This window comes from Tachypleus tridentatus, chromosome 11 (genome assembly GCF_004210375.1).
Source record: "Tachypleus tridentatus isolate NWPU-2018 chromosome 11, ASM421037v1, whole genome shotgun sequence".
Classification (NCBI taxonomy): Eukaryota; Metazoa; Arthropoda; class Merostomata; order Xiphosura; family Limulidae; genus Tachypleus; species Tachypleus tridentatus.
In genome coordinates this window covers 61,687,812-61,704,573 of record NC_134835.1, presented here as the reverse complement: position 1 = coordinate 61,704,573, position 16,762 = coordinate 61,687,812, and the positions used below count along the sequence as shown (strand labels likewise).

At 34.8% G+C, this 16,762-nt stretch overlaps 1 protein-coding gene across 2 annotated transcripts in view; it reads left to right on the top strand.

Moving 5' to 3' along the window:
• The window catches only part of LOC143232277 (uncharacterized), a 181,025-nt gene that overhangs the window by 159,180 nt on the left and 5,083 nt on the right, over window positions 1–16,762 (top strand). The window lies entirely within an intron of this gene.

The window sequence follows — 16,762 nt, the reverse complement described above, 5'->3', positions numbered from 1 at the left end:
TGAGTGCGAAACTTACCTTGTTGATTTTCTTATACCGGTGGTTGTGTTTCTGCACAAGGAACATAACTTTTTTCAGAAGCTGCTGTCATCCTAAAGAAACCAGAGATTAGAATGATGTCCAATGCTGTGCAGGCGTACAAAGAGTTTGAAACACAAAATTTAGCTTGAACAATTAATATCAGGTCACAAGACACAGAGATGTGTATGCTAGCCATTTACTACTTTCCCACATTGCTACACATCAACTGAGTGATGATGTGCCAAGGCTGCTCCTCACCATTCTTGCCTTTGGGCGTTGGTATGGTGCCTGCATTCTAAGGCAACGACATAAAGAAGGCACAGAGGGCAGTAGACTCTAGAAAGTGAACATTCTCTACCTGAGCCACTGGAGATATACTTTAAATGTAAAACCAACAGTACAAGTAACTGTATTCTTTTAACATCCAAAGGAAAGGTGCAACAAGCAGATAGAGATCTTGATGAACTATAGATGCGTCTGGTAGGAAAGGACACAATCACACCTCTCTACAGAATACCTCCATCAGAACACAGCGTCTGTTAACACGTGAAGTGTGCATATTATCAGATCAGTCCAGACATTCAATCATCTGAGGGTCGTGAATGGTACAAGGATGACGGCAGATTCCTAGAAGGCCGGACAGCTATTGAAATGCTTGAAGAACTGTAATGTTCATGCCTTTGGTGAGTGCAAATAACTGGACCTATATATACTATAGGTAATATCTGATGCACAGAAGATTTTCTGTGTGAAGGGGCTAAGAGATGAGAAAATGAACATGAGTGAGACGAGGATGTACGAACTTAGGAACAGTGTTAAAACAATCGTTGTGCAATAAGTGACCTTTTATGAACGTAACTTATGGCTCAAATGGACTAAAACAACAAACTGAAACCTTTTTATATCGAAAATGTTCAAGTGACAAATATTTTAATATCTGGATTATTAAAATTAAGATAGAACAGCTTTATATAGTTCACAATATATATAATAGATGAATGTAATTTTTGTGAATTGTTGTCAAATAATGTGTTATACATATTTAATACTTTCAGTAAGACACACCCACAACGAAAGGACGAGAGGTAATTTTATATATACTTCTACATTCTTATAGCGTGTTTAAGATTGTTTCTTGAGGACTTATATGCTGTTTCTGTTTAATAAAAGTAAAGTAACTAAGTTTTTTTTATGAAAGCTAAATATTACACGTACTGTTGAAATATTCCTTTGAATTTACTTGGTATTTTGATTTTTAATAAACTGACATTCATATAAACTCTGTAACAGTACAATGTTATTATAAGTAATAAAAGGGATTTTTTAAACAGTATTTACAAAGTCTTCACAACAACGACTTACAGGTATTTAATTTTTATAGAAAACTTATAACTAAAAATTAGTGGGATAAATAAAGATGCAGGAATTCTAACCTTGAACTTAGAACAGGTTATAGAATTATGTAAGCTTAAGTAGTTCAACTTCAGAATTAGGATCTTACGAATTACCCCTCCCCGTGACACAACGGTATATCTACGGACTTAAAACACTAGAAATCAGGTTTCGATACCCGTGGTGGGCATAACACTGATAGCCTACTGTGTAGCTTTATGTGTAATTACAAACAAACATTGCTTACGAGTTCTAGTTCTTTGTTCCAAATGACAAACAGATTGAACAATGTTTTTTCATCCTGCTTCAGGACCTATTTTTCGATAGACATTTGTTAAAAAACAAAACAAAAAAACAACGTATTACAAATGTTAAACGTAAATTAATATGGCGTACGTTTATGCTGCGTCCTGCTTGTACCCGAACTACGCGACACGAACAAAACTCGCAGTATGTATGAGCTAATTTTTATATTGCTAGGTTTCAGTATTGTAATGCTGGTATTTGTAAAGAAATACGCTAAATCCCCAAATAAAGGTCATGCTGCAGCTGTGTTTAGCGCGGGTCATCAAGCGCACGTGAGTATTGTAACATGAACTTCTACCGTAGTTTCATCAGAATTTTCTAAAATTCATTTACGTCACTTTCTTCACAGAGAGATGTTGAAATATTTTTACAGCATGTATCCAAAAGAAAAGCAACAGGGCCATTTTGACCAGCTGTATCTATTGAATTTGCGCAGAACCAACACGTGCTTCTTTCCTGAAATCTGTTGTCACGGCGTATGTGGATTTTTTTTTTTTTTTTTAATAAACGAGTTTCTTCAGAGGAAAATTTCTGTTTCAAGATTTATCCACGTGTAGAGAAAGTTTAAACAGTAATAATTACTGTGTGTGTGTGTTTGTACTGCTGTTGTCTATGTGAAACCAGTCTGCGATTACTGGATTGTTTTTTCTTACGAAATGTGTTTGATAATGTTTGTGGAGTTAGTTACTAACGGAATTAATATTTTAATAAACATATCTCGCAGGATTTTGTAGTTTATTTGTATTTGTATCATGTAAATCATATTTACTGAATTATATGCTCGTCATTGGGTCAACAACTAAAGAAAAGAGTTTTGATACCCGTAGTGGGTAGAGAAGAGATATCCTATTGTTGCTTTGATATCCGCAGTGGGCAGGAAAGAGTTATCCAATTGTGTTGCTCTGATATCTACAGTAGATAAAGTATATCCCACTGTGTTGATTTGCGCGTGACGAGGGAACTGCATAATGTTTCCAGAACAAAGCGTGAAGTATGCTAATCACGGTGTTTTGTTTATCTTATGACAAATTAATATACTGAAATTTTCACTGAATAAACAGCATCGTTTTCATTGAACAGCCATGATAAAAATGAAAGGATTTTCGAAATAAATCACTCAACACCTGAAGATCAACGTTATGTTAAAATATTGGTTTTAAAACTTTGACTGGAGTTTTTGTAAATATCACAGTTGTCACTGCCCTAATACCTGTTTTGTTGTAAAGGCGAAGCTGTATCACCTTACTTCTGTTGACTTTCTTTTAAGAGGTGGCACCACTCAAAATAAACCAATCAGAAAGCGCTATTGAATTACTTTGTTCACTTTTGTCTCCGGGCGAAGAAGGTAGTATTGTTGGTAGCTGGTCTTATTCTACATGATTCACTGATTTACTCTCGAAGGAAACAGAAATGTAATAGCAGCTTGTGCTGATTTGTATGCGTAACTGTAGCGAATGTTTCAATTTTTTATCAAATTATTTCTTCTGTGTTTATTGGTATTATTATTTAAAGTGTATAATAAATTTATTTATAAATGAATATTGTAAGAGCACGTCGATTTTTGTTCACTTTTATATAAGAAGAAGAAAATTCAGTTTTTTTCAGGCATTTAAATCATTTAGGGCGAAGGTGGTTTAGCAGAACTTCCATATTAAATGCAAATTTAAAATATTCAAGAAAATAATCCGCTCTGTCTATTTGACACTTAATAATGCATTTTATTATTTAAAAAGAGTGTAAAAACATCGGGTGACGTATACACACTGCTGATAAGTATACATATTATTGTAATAGGATTCTAATAATCGCACTGAAAACAATGCTTTTTACTGCTGTACACTTCATCGAGTTGTTTACATTACATTATTTAAAAAGTCGTAATCTTAAGCAAAATAGGCCGGGCGTTTACCCATGGTTAGCGTGTCATAATCGTGAGTGAAAGGAATGTGGGTTAGAGTCCCGTTTCCACAAATAATTCCTTCCTCACCTTGAAGTCGTGAGTGCGTTATAAAAATTACGGTGAAATCTCACTATTTAGTGAGATACGTTTGAGGTGGATATCTGTCTGATCTTTCTGCTTATATCAAATCTTTCTGAGGAGTCGTAACGTCTAAGCGCACATTCTTTTGTTTAGCTTTTTGCAAAAATTATATAAAGAAATATTTGTTTGACAAGGTACATCCTAGAAACTCTCCTGTTTCTTTTATTCGTTATATGTTTATTGAATAAACAATAAAACGTTTACATCCAGTTCCATTAATTTTTACTGTAGCATTTTGTAAGTGGACAGGGTCATTTCTAATAGTTGTAAAGAATTTGTAATCAGAAAAATCAGTTTACGTTTCTTTTGAAAGAAGAATTTGAAAGGTACAGAATCGAGATTTGTCTTGTTAAAATCTTAGTAGTATAATAGTGGTTAATTACGTAACTCTGACTTTTTAATCCCTGTCGCACCAAACCTGCTAGCCCTTTCAGCCTAGGGGGCGTTATAACGTGACGGTCAATCCCACTATTCGTTGGTAAAAGAGTAGACAAGAGTTGGCGGTGGGTGGTGATGATTAACTGCCCTCCCTCTAGTCTTACACTGTTGAATTAAGGACGTCTAGCACAGATAACTCTCGTGTAGCTGTGCTCGAAATGCAAAAAACAAACATTGTAAAATGTAATCACTCACATCGTCACGACTGTACGTGTAACTTGAGTTATATTCACTATTCTTCAGGACGTATTCTTGATTTTCCGAAATAATATTGAATAGTTTCAAGGCTTTCATAAAGTGCAAATATCGTGTTTTTCTATTGCGCGTCTGTTTCGCTTGTTTCACAGTTTTTAAACACAATTGGTTGAGTTGCTGAATGTGCTAATTTACTTGACATCAAAGAAAAGTGCTGTAACGTATAAGTGTCAAGGAAGTTTAAAATTTTAACTCGCTTCACCATAAAAACTGCCTCCCTTCCCAGTAGCTGAGTGGTAATTCAGATGCCTTATAGCATTAAACACCTGGTTTCAATACCCGTAGCAGGTACAGCATTAATAGTCCATTGTGAATATTTTGCTTAGCAACATATAAATTGCCACAAAATTGTTTTTCATTTAGAATATCATGACTGTTCTGTTAGTTTAGCATGTGACAATTTCGTACCAATGTTAAGACAACACATTTAATAAATTTTTTGTAGTATTTTATATTTCAGTGTGAAAAAAAAAAACACACACGTCGTGTAAACAAAAAGAAAACCGTAATTATTATGTGGGAAATAATTAGTGCACATTAAGAAATGTGTGTGTATATACACACGCGCAGAATAAAAATGATTACTTGCTGGTGAACAGTAAGTAAATTTGTTCTGCTAGTTGTTGGTTGAAAATAAAACTGCGTTGGCGTTCAAAACACGAAGCTATGCTGAGCCCACAATAAACACTAAATAAATTAATATTAAATATGCTCGTGCAAGTGTTTCACGTGTTTCTTTTACACGATATTATAATCGGAGTTTCTATGTGCGGCAGACATGTTTGCGTTCTAGTGGTGTTGCCAGTAGCGCTCCAGTTTGTTCCGGAATACAGGGGCTTCGTACTTCGTTCGTTTAACGATGATGTCATCAGGCTAGGACTGAAATAAATGGGACGGTGAGGTGTTCCCTGTATTACATGTTGGCGTGTGCTCGAAGAAGACGTAACGGTCGTGCCAGACAGCCTGTCACTGTGGCAGCATCTCGCCCAAGTTTGGACCAACATTTTAAATGATTATATCAGAACATGTTAGAATTGGGATAGTTGATTGTGCCTGTTCATCGTAGTCTGTGTAGGCCGCTTTAAACCACTTAGCTGCGCTCGCTTTTCGCCACCTGTCGGACTTATATAAACTTTTCGACTACTCGCATTTAGTTTCTGCTTGGTAGAAAACAATAACCAGTCTAAGATATTACTGATTTATTGTATCCAGTCACTTCTTTGAATGGTGACCGCCATGAGTACTATAATCAGTTTTGTGAAAAATGGTCAGTCCCGGCCAAATCTGTCAGACGACACACTTTTGTCCGTCTACTACTTTATAAGGGAGTTTATTGGGTAAGAAAACGTATTTATATAACAAGACTTGACTTAAATGTTAAATTTTTATGTATATATTGAAAGGAAGTTATACTCTTCACTAGCTGTTTTTAATGCTTTGATCTCTCCACTTTACTTTGAACTGGAATATTTCGTTTTGCTAGTCAAGGCTTTACGTGTTAACCTGTATTACAGCTGAGCGTCTCTGTTGTATTTGTTAGCCTTGAAAAACGTATGAGCTTCTGTACATGCTGTTTTAATTTTATATGTGGTAGGCATGTCACAGTGAATGTTATTGGATAAATTTGACATTTTACGTTGGTATAATTCTAGAGTTTTATCTTTCTCTGTGGAATGGTACGGTACATCTGGTGGTTTTCTTGGTGTAGAAAGTTGTCGGATAAAGTTGTATTTACCCAATAAATAATATTTTTGTGTTTTTAAACACTGTATCAGTATTCTTACTGTTGTTGGCCTTGTGGGATTATTTATGACTTGCCGTATTTAATAACCTTTTTATTATGAAAAGATAAGGGGTAATGGTAAAGTGCGTTTTCTTTAGTCTCTTAGAAAATCATACTTGGTGGTACATTAGGCTAATCTCAACAGTAACTTATAAAAAGACCACCTGGCCGGCCACATTGTTGTGGTTAGATTTTGTGTGACCACATGACAACCAACGTTATTGTTATCTCTATTTTTAGTGATGACGGTAATATTAAGTGTGTGGGAAATGCCGTATTTCCGGTTTGACATGCTTCGACTGGTGTATCCAACATCATTTTGTATTTACCGTTTGCATTTCAGTTCCACCGAATTAAAAGGAAAGTATTTACATAAGTAGTAAATTCATAACATCAAACAGTAATTAAGGCTGCTCGTTATAGAATAATTGTTTTACTTCAAGCGATTTTGGATTTAGAGCAACTCTATTCTGGGCGATTATTTTTTATGTAAGTTGTCAGTCCAGTTTTATTCATCATATAGTTACCAGTGTGTAGTGTACTAGTAATTTTAGCCCGCATTTCTTCTTGATTTTATAAATATGCAAATCGTCAGTGTTACGTTTGCATGACAAAAAACAAACAACAAAATTGGTTTCACCGTACACTTGATGTAACTGTTGTATGTTAGGTATTTTCCAGGAAACTGGATGTTTAAAAATAGCTTACCGTGTTTTCCTTCAGTATGTTGTCACATTTAAATATTTTTGTACAGAAAATATTTTATTTAGACATTCTAAGAGAATTTATTAAAATAATAAAAGCAGTTTAATAATATGTTAAATACATATTATGATACTAAAGATGTGGTGATTAAAAACAACTTTAAAGCTTTTTAATCGATCGATCTGGAGCAATGCGGACTTTCTGCGGCGCCACATCCAACAGGACTTTGGCCTTCTGTCGTCAGAGGAAGCCCATGTATGTCTGTGTTATTCTAACATACATGTTAATTATTTCTAAAGCTCTGTTATTGTTGATAGTTGGTACTGAGGTTAAATTAACGAACGTTCACACCTTGGGTTGTTAAATAGTATGGCTGTTCTTGGAGTGCTTTACATCAAAGTAATGTCAGAAATGTAATGTTAACACAATCGCTTGTACAACTGCTATTGCGTTATATGTAACTATGTTACTATAACACTATGTAACATAAATTTTGTTCCTAGGTAGTATGTGTTATTTCTTATGTTGTAAAAGTACAGAAAATGGCCATTATTCCCTTCAAACTTTGCTTTTGTGACCTGAATAATGAGTTAGAAATTAGCCTATTTTCTATGTAAAAACGGGCAAATTAGCACATTTTCATTTACATAAGGTCTGAATAAAACAACATATGAATCAAGATTTGCATGTATTTATACTAAAGTCATACAAAAATGTTTAGAAGTGAGTAGTTTTTCGAGATTTGCTACTGTAATGTAAATCACTTTCACGTATCAGCCCCCAAATACAGTCTCCCATCATGTTTTCGTTATACGCTCCCAGGTCACAAAGGCAAAGTTTGAAGAGAAAAACAGGTCTTTTCCATTTACTTCAGACATAAGCAATTGGGAAATAACACTTTCTGCCCAGGAACAAGAAAAATTAAACATTTTATTACATAGTGTGATTCTAGTTGAGAGAGATGTGAGAATGCCAAAATTGAAAGTACGTTTGGGATTTTTTAAAACATGTTTTTGCTATTGTTTTGACGTCAGATATGCAACTTTAAAACAATTCTCTCTGTTCAAAATTCCCGGATTTTCATCGACGTTAAGAGTTAGTTCATTTAGTTGTTCAGGTTATGATATCGTAAAAAGTCCTACAGCTGTTTGCTTGTACATAGGATGAACTTCAGATTGAACAAAGTTCCGTGTGATAATTTATGGACTTTCAGGTGTTTATACTCAAACTTAAAAACTTTTGACGTCAAGTGTGAACTGTACCTAACCTTCTTGCTCCAGTTTCTATCTGTATAAATTAATTTGTAACTATCTCTTTTTGGCATAAATTTACCTAATCAAACGTATCCATAGAAAGAAAAACCGTATTGTCTTCATTTGATGGAATCAAGCTAAGAATTTGAGTTAATTTTATTTAAAATAAGTTGTAGTTGAAACAATAAGTTGTAACACGATCAAGAAAAGCTACATTCCAACTTAGTTAGCCCTGGAGGGTTGTATTGTGAAACTCGACGATTGCTGGGTCATACTTTTAGTTTGGGTGTGGATTTACCTTCAGGTGTTTATCTCGCAGCTGTACTGATATGACATGAAACGTAACCCTTTTGTGATGCATTATAAAGCTGGCTCAGCACGTAACTCCTTATCTTTGCGCGTTACTTTATCACTGATTCATCCGTTTGTACTTCTCCCAGCACGAGCAGGAACGTTTATATTAATGAAAGTACCAAGAAAGGCAAGACTGTGTTATTTATTATTAGTACTTATTTGTGTAGTAGAGAGATTCAGTTTAAAAGGTTACTTTTAGCGAGTTGTGTAAAATGTTCATTAGTTCTTGTTTCGTCGTTCTGCATTGGCTTCTAAAGTTATTGTACATTTGTAATTTGCAATTTAATATGGATAACAGACGTTAAGGTTACCGCATTTAACGCCTTGTAAGACGCACCCTAATTTTGGAAAGACGATTCTAAGAAAAAATTTTGTTTTGACTCAGTAACCAACACCTTGTTGTAACCTTGACTTTTTTCAACCTAGTGAGTAAATACAGTCAAATACACCATATTCTTCACAGTATATAGACAATATTAGTTTGAATGTTTTATGTTATTGAAAATACTTGTAATTGATAAGTAATGAGATTACGATCTGTATGAGAGGCCATTTTGAGTAGACCCCAAACTGTCCTGGAAAATGCATGGAGATATATCGAGGTATTTTTAAAGAAAAAAAATGTGCATCTTACAAGGTGTAAAATACGGTATACGTGTTTTATTGTATATGTAAATATGTAATTCTATTTGCAGTATAACTTTCTTTATACTCGGGTTTTCTTCGTCTTTTATAATATAGAAAATGGAGTCCAAGTTCGCACTGTGAGAACAAAGTGTAAAGTTAGTTTCTAGTGATTCCTGAAATTAATGTACGAAGTGAACTCGTGTTTATGAACATACGACATACTTTTTTTCTGCCCAAAATCATAACACAATATTTTACTGTTTTTGTTCTGTAATAAATGTTACTGCTTGTTAGGTGTAACCGCTGGTATTAAATTAATAATAAAAAAAACATGGCCTGTGAAGATAGTTGAGTATTTCGAAGTATATTGTTACTAGTGAAAAAGTTAAAGTTCGTCACATATAAGTGGTTAGAAATGATACACACAGATGCAACTGTTTCAGACGAGAGGCCTATTTCACATGCGTATCCGTTCATAAATATTAAACGTGTGTACGTGTGCGTTAGTTCGTCTTCCTTCGTTTTGACGCTGCAGTTGCAGTGCAAGTTTTTTTTTTTTTATTTCGCACAAAGCTACTCGGGGGCTATCTGCGCTAGCCGTCCCTAATTTAGCAGTGTAAGACTAGAGGGAAGGCAGCTAGTCATCAACACCCACCGCTAATTCTTGGACTACTCTTTTAGTAACGAATAGTGGGATCGACCGTACCATTATAACGCCCTCACGGCTGAAAGGGCGAGCATGTTTGGTGTTACAAGGAATCGAACCCGTGATCATTGATTACGATGGATACGGTGGATAACCACCTGGTCATGCAACGCCCACAAGTATTTTGGTTTTTTTCGATTTATGCATATCGGAAGCCAGTTGCTGTCTTTTTAACAACTTACGAAACAAATTAATATTCCGTAACAAATACCTGTGTGTTTGAAATAATTCAATAGGGAATTATCGCAGAGAGAAGCTTTCGTTATTATGTTAGTGAACTTTAGTTCAGAAGTTGTAGTCTTTTCACAAAGATGTATTTGACTTTGAAACGTTTGTTTATATCAATTACGTTGTACACATTGACAGACACACACGTAAATACTGAGCTTGTTGTTAACTAACATAGTTAAATCAGTCACCTTCAGGTGGTGCTACGTTAAATCCTCGTGATCTGACTGATTTGCATCAAAGGTCAGGAGTGTTTGCGGACAGCTTCAGGAGAAACTGGTTATGTTTCGAATGAGGAAAAGCTGTTGCTATGGGACCCTAACATTGCTGAGCGCAAGCAACGAACCATTATAAAACCTTACTCTTTTATAAACAGCTATTTGGAAATTTCAATAATTATTATTCGATCAGAGCTCGTGTATTATTTAAAATATATAAATTAATGAAATAAAACTTTTTAAAACAAAAGTAATTTTCTTAAGTTTATTTTCAGAAATTACGTCTTCTAAAGATAATTTTTCTGAAATATTAAGCTGACTTTGAAAAGAAAAATGTAATGTTGCTCAGTGATGTGAAATAAAAGATTTTTGTTACACTCAAAATGTTGTTACACCCCGCTATAGCATTAATTGTTCATTAGCGTTATTAAGTTGTTACAGTACAGCGATTAGTACTTAGTTTCTCTACCAGGGGGTAATAATTCTTTGATGTTCCATGCAAATTGACGGCTTCCTGGATTTTTTTTTTTGTTTGTTTTAATATTAGAATGAATAATAAAATTAAAGTGTAACGTTTTTGAACGAGAACTAACAAAGGTACTTACTCCCAAGTTTGTACAACTAATAACAACGCATTCTTGCTGTACCAATTGTCTTAACATATTTTTTTTTTTTTTTATCAACCCATGATACGAGACTTCATGTTTAACAAAATGGACAATTGTATACTTTATATCTACAGGGTGTTTGGAAAGTCACTGTGCAGTTTTGTAGTCATATTTTATTCAGTCTATTTGAAACCAGCAACTGATAGCTGTGTTTAGAAACAAAATAAGAAGGATCCGGGCCTGTATTGATGCCAACGGGGGTCACTTTCAACATTGGTTGTAATTGTCATTCATATTTACCTCCTGTATTCTATATTGAAACATGTCTGTTAATAAATATATAACTGCACAGTGACTTTCCGAACACCCTGTATATAATATATATCTATTGACTTACAACACTAAAATTCGGAGGATAATTCTCTTCGGTGGACACAGCAAATAGTCTGATATGACTTTGCTCAAAAGCAAACAGTTGTTCTGGGTCAAGTTTGTACAACCTAACCATAAACGGTTCAAATGGAAATTAATATAATGTTTGAAATAAATTAATAAAACCTTATAACCCGAGCTCGGTTACAGGTTTTTATTGATTTGTATCAAGACTTGTTTTTTTTATAGCATCGTGAATAATATTTGAAATTAATGAATAAGTGTCTTATTCGTCCTTATTCAAAACTTAGTGCATTTTTTTTTCAATGTGGTGTTTTGATAGGCTGTTATTAAGAGTCCACGAAAGGTCCATCACAAATAAAAGATAAATGGTACAAATTACAGTTTTTATTATCATTGTCTGTCATGAACGATCGTAACAAATCGCGTCGTACACACCTCGTATGTTCCCCGATAGTACAACGGTAAGTCTATGGATTTACAACGCTAAAATCAGGGGTTCGATTCCCCACGGTGGGCTCAGCAGATAGCTTAATGTGGCTTTGCTATAAGAAACACACACACACACCTCGTTTGTTGCAATGTTCTTTATATAAAGTTCTACTCTTAACTCTAGTGCTGTAAACTACATCACCTTAGTTTGGAATGGTTTTTGAGAGTAAATTGGAACTTGCTACAAACTAACGTTTCCAAGATTCCCCACAGTTCAATCGAAGACCTATTTCAGTTTCCCACTCCTATTTTGTTTAATATTTAGTTTTGACGTTTTCCATCAGAGTAGTTATATACACAATATATTTTACCTTAGTCTGGAACCTGCACGATTTTGTAGCTCGACTTGTTAGTTTCTAGCAAGATATAACTGTAAACCAAAAGTAGGCTTATGAAAAACATCAGTGAGTTAACATCAACCTCGTATCTCTGTGTCACGTTTTGCAAGCTAACACACAAGTTAACATAAGTGAATAGGTAATCACGTTAGAATTACCTTAACGAATTACTTAACGAACGATTTTTTTTTGTTTTAGCTATAGCGAAAAGCATAGCGTCAAAAGTAACTTGTGATATCCTGATTCAGAGATCAATGATACTCTTATATGCTCTGGAGCTATGCTATGCGTAAAGAGGATACCGCGGTTATTTATTCAGAAATGATTTTTTTTTTTCAAGTACACGCTGTGAAGGGTAGGTCATGACATTTAGATGTTTTATGTAGTCGACCTTAACACTTCATTGTAATTTACTTGCATTTCTCCACTACTACTATAAGTAAAGCCCAAATGATAGTTTTCAAACAGTTTTTAAAGTAATCCATCAGTGAAGAGTTTCATTTTCTGGTGTACTGTGCATCGAGCATGAAACTGGAGTGTAAAATGTACTCCAGATTTTGAATTTCGCGATGTTTAACTCTGTTGTCATGAATCGTTTTATTTATCCTGCTTTTGAGTTATATTTGTAAGGCCTTTCAAACCTTCTTTAGACATCCTCAGGATTTTTCATTTGACATCCCCATTTAAATGTCTTATCTCTGAATTCAGCTGTTTTAGTTCAGTGATCGTCAGTTTATCGTTTCTCCCTAACTCGTTAATTTATTTATGTAATCATCTCTGGGTGCCCCTTAACGAATGTACCTCAAACACCTTATTTCCGTAATCTGATCTTCATCCTGCTTAATCCGTTTTAGGTAAGGTTTTCTGATCGGTTTTAATTTATTTCTAGAACCCTGTTCTCGTCTTCAGCCACTTTTTACAAACAAGCCGATGTATGATACGTATGTAGGCTGCCTTGCTTTGAGCAGAAGTTAACATTAATTACTTTTATGACCCACTGTTGTTGAGTCATTGCTGTAATAACCACTCTGGGATCAAGAAGACAAGCTGTTTGTACAGCTCATCTGTTTTACGAGTAAGCTGGTTCCTGACGTTCTTGTGTATAGGTGGCGTTGTATGGATCACAAGTTGATTTTCTGATCACCTTTCCAGGTTGTTTTGGTAAATTAATCAGTGATCTGTGAACGTTTATTTCCGTAGTTTAGAAGTCTGTTTGTGTGTAGTCAAACACGAAGCTATCTGTACTCTGCTCACCATGAGCATCAAAACCCGGTTTCTAACGCAGGCATACCGCTCTACCACTGGGGTCGCTTTCGATAGTACGTGTGGACATTATAGTATTTGTGTGTGGTTTTATATATTTTATCGAACTCCATAATGCATGTGTAGCACTAAGAAACAGAGTTCACCGAGTGACATTGTATTCAGTCATTTTATATTTTGACCCTGCTTAGTGCAGAAAGTTGCACCAATACTTTTTTACATTCCGTGTAAAAGTTATATTATTGTGGTAATTCACTGGTATTCTAGAGAGGTTAGTAAATTGTGAAAACATTGACATCCATAACTCTTCACTTATATACTAATCGTTAAAAGTGGAAATGATTGATTTAGTGAATTGTGATACATTTAGAAGCCATGAGTTTTATATAGCAACATGCACTATAACAGAAACACAAAGTCAATAGTAACATGTATACTTGAATTATTAACACAGTACAAGTATGGATAAAATACAGTTGAGTTGTAAGCAGGTCGTTGCTGTTTGAAATGGTGTTTTTTTTTTGTGGTAACCTTGGGATGCATGAACGTATTTAGAAAGATGACACATCCACGCGTGCGCGAGTTGCTTTTTGAGCTGGGCCTGAAGGTTAGAAAAACACTGGTGACATTGAGTGACGAAGGGGAATAGTTTTTCAAGGTTAGGACCATTTGTAATACGAACCACCTGAGTTTATATACATGCATGTATGCTAGAGGTACGTCATTTACACCACAGTACGTTTATAGTAAAGACTTAACACATTTTAAGTGTGTTAAACTGTTGTTATAAGGTGCACTTAAGTTACTGCTGTATATACATACACTCAGCGAATGCTAGAAAATCAAAACAGATGGCGTATGCAACATACGAACTATTTGAGAAAATGATTGATAACTTTGCTCCCAGTTTTAACTCGAGTTAGAGAATGTTCTAATAAACTTAACGTTGGAAAAGAGGAAAGAGATAGATCTCACAAATAGTATAGTGATATGTTAGTGTTAACTTTTAACTGTGCATTGTATGTTGAATTACTAGAAGCTTTTAGCTTATACTTTCTGACACGAACTGGTTTTTCTTCATTAGTACTCGTGAATTATTAAAAAATATAAGTAGGAGATCACATAGACTTGGATGTCTAGATTAATGTTACTGTATTTCTGTGCTTGTGATACGTGTTTTGTTGTTTATAAGTTATTATACAGAAAGTTTAAAGTTTCATATAATCAGTAGGTTCAATTCTAAATATCTGAATTCTCTAGTTTGTTTTACAAAAATAGAATTTGAATAGCACTAGAAATGCTTCTCTCTCATTGACAAGCATTTTTTAATATTAAGATCTGTGTCTTTATACGTGATAAAGGTTTCAGATGTTTTCGTATTGGAAACAATGTAATTTGAATACTAGTTTCTTTTAGGAGTAGTATTTTCTAATAGAATTCCACTTTGGAACATTGCCAGGTGTAGGGGGGTGGGGGTAAAATATAGAGAAAAATGAAACCTAGGATCAGTTGTTTGTTTTTTAAACAATGGTGTTGGTGACCACTTCACGAGAAGGCGTGCCGCTTCTCTGAAACTACGTATGGATTTTCTTACAGGTATGAACGTTTACCTGATTTGAGGGTGAACGAACTTACTGTACCGTGCCTTTACTTTCGGAAAAGAAACTTGATAGTGTGTGTGTGGTGATGGCTTTGTTCATTTTACTTTTATTTAAGTTGACTAATAATATTTAAAGTGGAAGATAACTTATAGTTCGTTATTTGTGTATAGTTTTCTGTAGGAACTAATAAACATAGATGAATAAAGAAACTCGTATAGTGTAAAACTGGAATTATTTTTTTATAATACTTAATTTTAGTAACATTTTTATCACTATGAGTGTACCATACGTATGTTGGTTTAGAGAAACTTAGTGGTACTTCCGTTGACATTTAAAATTTCTTCTTTTCGCTCTACTCTACTGTTAATCACGTGCTTCTGAGCGGCAGAATAGAAGTATATATGGAATCCTCGGAATAAATATAAACTTTTTAAATGTTCACCAAAATAGTCTGTTTTTCTTTTCCGGCTTACTTATCTTAGATTTTTCATGTACTAAATTTAAAGTTGTACAAATCTGTGTTTGGAAATCTAATTTTAGGTTTCTGTGTATGTCATAATGTTGTTTCGTTTTTCAAAAGTCTTTAAGACTTTATTTACACTCCATTCTCGTTCCCAGTTCACTCCAGTTTAAATTATAAGATATTGCTCATATTACGTTTGTATTAGGTATTCTTAAAATGTATACAGTACGTTGATACAGAATCTCCTAAGCATATGTGTGTTGAAATAAATTAGTATTACTTACTGCTTGTAATATGTACCATTCATAATTAACAGTCACACTAAGAAATCATTCCGTATTACTTAACTAAAACTGTAAGAAAATATTTAAATAAACGGCTAGACAGTTTTATTTGGCCTTGAATGGCCAGGTGGTTAGGGCACTCGACTCGTAATCCGAGGGTCGCGGGTTCGAATTTCCATCACACCAAACATGCTCGCCCTTTCAGCCGTGGGGTCGTTATAATGGTACAGTCAGTCCCACTGGGCCCGGCATTGCCAAGCGCGTTAAGGCGTGCGACTCGTAATTTGAGGGTCGCGGGTTCGCATCCCCGTCGCGCCAAACATGCTCGCCCTTTCAGCCGTGGGGGCGTTATAATGTGACGGTCAATCCCACTATTCGTTGGTAAAAGAGTAGCCCAAGAGTTGGCGGTGGGTGGTGATGACTAGCTGCCTTCCCTCTAGTCTTACACTGCTAAATTAGGGACGGCTAGCACAGATGGCCCTCGAGTAGCTTTGTGCGAATTTCAAAAACAAACAGTCCCACTGTTCTTTGTTAAAAGAGTGGGTGATGATAACTAGCTGTCTTCCCTCGTGCAGCTTTGCGCAAAAATTCAAAAAAAAAACAGCTTTATTTTTGTATGTTTTGACATCCAATCATATTTACGAAGAAAATGTCTTAAGGTTAATGCTTTAATACTTTAAATTGTTCAGGATTTTCGGCGGTTAGGTTTCAATTTACAATACAGTGGGGTTGATGAAGGGTAGTTATTTGTTTTTTCGACATACAATTAAAAGTGTTTGAGCACACAGCAGATGTTCTTAAGAAATATCAATTACACATCATGGTACAGAATACAAAAATCGATTCTTGTAGACTTTCCTTGAAAATGACGTTCTGAGCTGGTTTTCTTGGCATTGTGCCAAGAGTAGGTTACGTTATTTCTGTTCATACTGCATAGTTTGGGTCAGCTTTTCTTCCAGCTTCTAGTTACATATCTGAACACGACATGCCTCACT